The sequence below is a fragment of the Quercus lobata genome, chromosome 6 (genome assembly GCF_001633185.2).
Source record: "Quercus lobata isolate SW786 chromosome 6, ValleyOak3.0 Primary Assembly, whole genome shotgun sequence".
In the NCBI taxonomy this organism is placed as follows: Eukaryota; Viridiplantae; Streptophyta; class Magnoliopsida; order Fagales; family Fagaceae; genus Quercus; species Quercus lobata.
In genome coordinates this window covers 23,409,734-23,413,874 of record NC_044909.1, presented here as the reverse complement: position 1 = coordinate 23,413,874, position 4,141 = coordinate 23,409,734, and the positions used below count along the sequence as shown (strand labels likewise).

Genomic DNA, 4,141 nt, shown 5'->3' with positions numbered 1-4,141 from the left:
GTCCTTGCAAAATCCTTATTTTATTTCCTTTTATTTATCTTAGTGGATGGTTAATTTATTTATTGAGTCTTACATTACTCATTATATTTTTCTCTTGAAAGGGCGTCGGTGCACGTGCTTCAACGGGCGTGGTTGCTGTGGTCTTCGGGCATAGGAACGCGTGCCCAATTGAGAAAAGGCTAACAAAAAAATATATTTCTTTTTAAAAACATCGAAAATTTCAAAATGTTGATCAAATTTCCTCCAAAAAAATAAAATAAAAATACTGCGTCGGGCTGTCCAACCCAACTAAAACTCAAAGAGATAACGTTAGCCACTTTTGCATATCTTTTTTTATTAAAAAAAAAATTAATTATTTTTCGCCACCATCACCTGAACGCTCAGTCCTCTCTCTCCTTCAAAGCAAATCGGTTCCCCATCTCTCTCTTTTGTTACAGACCCTTTCCCCCTTTATTCTATCGTTTTCAGCCCCAACCAATGCCACCTCCGCCGGTCCCACCCAAATTTTAATCAATTAAACACAAATTTTTTTAATTTGTTTGTTGAAATTTTCTGGCAGATATTGCTTCCTACAGTTGTGATCGATGTTGTTGTTAATAGCAGTTAGGACGCAAGTCGATTCACCCTGCACAGGCACAGTCGTGAGTTTCCATCAACCCTTGTCAACTTGATTGTTTATCTTTCATATTATTATTGGTTGCTCAAGAAAGTAAAGAAATTTAGGGGTAGTTGTTTTCCTTTCTAAATTAGGCGTAAAAGGGATCTTTCTTATCTCATCTCGATCAATGCAGATAGATTGTTTGTACAATGGTCTTTCAAGATGAAATGCTGAATTTTTAAATTATAACTTTTGTTCTTAGTTGCATATGCTTTATATTTATGTTTTTGATGAAAGTAAAGTAAAGGACGAGACAAAATGTTTTTTTTCTTTGGAAGTAATGCCGTTATGTTTCTATGGAACTGGAACAGGTATATCCGGGAGGGAAGGAATGCTTGTGGAAGTGGGCAAAGGAATTCCCACCCTAATTTCCAACAAGTTTTAGAATTATTGTTGGCAAAGGGAGAGTATTTGGCTTTTGCACCAGATACAGAAGAGACGAAGACAATGATTAACTTAATGTCAATGAAATTTCCCTTATTGAAGAAGGTACCCATTTTTATCTATTGACAGTGTGGGTGTGTATGTGTATGTGTGTGTTTTTAGATTTCATTGCTACTCCTGTTTATCCTTTATGGGCCAGTCTAAGGTTGCCCCCTCTTGTAAAACCTTCTTTGTTTCAAGCTCATACTTCTTCACATTTGTTTTGTTCATAATTATGCATTGTGTATGCGTGTAACTAAACTTTGATTACCGGTGGTAATTGGGTAGGGATACTAGAAGTTATGAAGGAGGGTGGCAGGATTCTTGGAGGAGGATTTGACGGTGGAGTTTGGATTGTCAGCCAACTGTTGTACAAGGGAGTTCCTTGCTGGCTGGGTGGGGTTTTAGGAAGGATTACAAAGAACATAATGAGAATGAAAATAAAAAATTGACAGCAAAATGAAAAGGCCATTACAGACTTGTGTTAAAGCAGAGAAACAATTAGCCAATACCCCCTGTTTCTGCATAATTCAGAGCAGACTTAGGGGAATGGTTTCAATGTTCAAACTCATGCTTAAGTAATATGTGGATTTTCATAGTTTGTGGGTAGGCATTAAAATTGTGATGTGTTAATTAGTAGTTTGATATAAATATTTATATATATATATATATATATATATTTGTATTACATGTAAATGCATTACGCACTTTCTATGCAATGATTGAATGGGGAATCAAAATGCAATAGGCTGTTATGTTTGGATGGCTTAGTTGAAATTCCTAATCCTTTATCCGGCAATTTGTGAAGTCTTGTACTTTGTATTTTGAAAGGCAAAGTCGCTGCACTTGTTCTCAATAGTAGCTCTTAGGTTTGCAGCCTTTGTTATGGAAAGCAAATACGAAGCTGGGAGATACAAGCTGTTGAGAAAAACATTGTTTAATATACTGTGATCACAATTATCAAAGGCTTAAAGGTGCTAAGTCATGTTATTTTGTCTAATCTATTGTCGTAATTGAGATTTTGAAAATTGATGATGCTAGATGTCTATAAAGGCTTAAAGGTGGTATAAAGTTCAAACTTTCTTTTTTGCTTCGTAAATGTTAAAATAAGTTTCTTTGAATAGATTAAAGTCTAAATCAAACTAGAGAAAAACACTAATCAAGAACCATAATGTATAAAATGACATTGCTGGATTTTCCTTTGTGAAATTTTGCACTAACTTTGTAATGGACTTCGTAAGAGTACAAATTTGAGTGCTACTGGTTCATTTATATATAATTCCCATTATCCAAAAAAAAACCATGGGCTATTTGACATGTACATGTGGTTTGAGTACTGTATTTTTGTAGAAAGGGACTAGCTAATACAAGCTTCTATACCTTGGTTTAGAAGCTCTCATATTGATTTTATCCCTCAATAAGTTATGTTTGAAAACTGTATTCACCATTGGCCTTATTATATTTATTCTTTTTTATCATATATGTCATATCATTTAATGTTTGCATATATAAGATGTTTAATTTTATTTATTTATTTATTTTTTATCATGATTTTTTCAACACATAGGAAATGGGAGGACGGATGTAAGCAAGGGTAAGCAGGAAAATGAAAAGAAAACCAAGAACTAAAAATGAAGGAGAAGACAAAAGTTATTTCAACTTTGCTATGTGGAGTATATGGAAGAGCAGAAATTCATGTCTTTAATAGGAAAAATCCAAATCCAAATCTGCCTATGGAGATCTACAACCAAACATTAGAGTTTATGTATTGTGTGACTTCACCACGAAATCCAGTCCGCAAAACTAGCAAAAGAATCTGTTGGGAGAAACCTCCATCAGGGTGGAAGAAGTTGAACACCGATGGATCGTCTATAGGTTGTATGGAGCAAATTGGATGTGGAGGTGTAATTAGGGATGAGCATGGAAATTGGGTTGTAGGATTCCTAAGACACGCTGAGCAACTAACAACTTTACTGCTGAACTTTGGGAGCTTAGGGATGGTCTTATGTTGTGTTGTAACTTGAATATACCCTGCCTTATTTGTCTTAACAATTTTTCCAACACCATAGTCTTGTTCAACCAAATGACTACAACAGATAGATTCCTACATTCTACATTTTAACAAATTTACGTCAATGACATGTTTATCTTATTATTTCAAGTAGTGAGGTGTTCATTATATATATATATATATATATATATATATAGAGTTGGGTTCAAGTTATACCTAGTATGACTCTAAGCAATATTAAACCACCCAATAACTTGTTATTGTATTAATATTTTGAAAATCTAACCGTTAAATTACATGTTCTTAACATGCTTGCCAATTTTCATATCAATCGGATGCTATATACTATTTGATCTATAAAATCATCTTTTATGCATTATTTTAAACTACAAAAATTTGAATTTTAACAATTGATTGATGACATGACTATTAATCTTTCATCACCTCGAAATTTTGCAAGCATGAAGAATATATGAAGATAATGAAATCTAACGGTGGATTTGTCAATATTCGCATTCAATTAAAAAAATATTAAATGGTGTAACATTACTTAGAGTTACACGTTACACCAGGTGTAACTTGAACTTGACCCATATATATATAACTAATTCTTATAACTAATTCTCCCACATAGTCAATTAGGGGTTGTTTGATTTTAAAAAATCATCACTTGTCACTCAATTTTCATCACTCATCACTTAAAATACCCCAATTTCCTAAACCCCCACACGTTTGGCACACTGTTTTCAGCTTCTCATCACTCAAATATTTCTACTTTTTGTTGGACCCATACCTGACCCACTGCCTGAGCACCATACCCTTATGTATCCTCTCTCTCCCCATAAATCCCCTTTTCTCCTTTTTTTTTTTTTTTTTTCCATCACTCTCCCCCAATACCCAAACACACGGTTCTCTCTTCCTCTCTACCCCTCCATTCTTTTCCTCTCACCGAGTCCAAATAGCGTCGATCTTCACCTCACTTAGTGTTGACCTCCACCAGCACCCAGTTTGTAAGATCACCTTCGACGAGCAGTAGCAGCACCGATCTC

At 34.5% G+C, this 4,141-nt stretch overlaps 1 long non-coding RNA gene across 2 annotated transcripts; it reads left to right on the top strand.

The window, feature by feature from the left end:
- Positions 1-285: 285 nt before the first annotated feature.
- LOC115993968 lies at positions 286-3,242 on the top strand. 2 transcript variants are annotated; one of them, XR_004093103.1, is made up of 3 exons: positions 286-641; positions 970-1,147; positions 2,649-3,242. It is a non-coding gene; the product is annotated as an uncharacterized LOC115993968 (long non-coding RNA). The 2 variants fall into 2 exon arrangements; XR_004093102.1 differs by lacking the exon at positions 2,649-3,242 and adding an exon at positions 1,370-1,690 and having other exon boundaries at positions 287-641.
- The last annotated feature ends 899 nt before the right edge of the window (positions 3,243-4,141 follow it).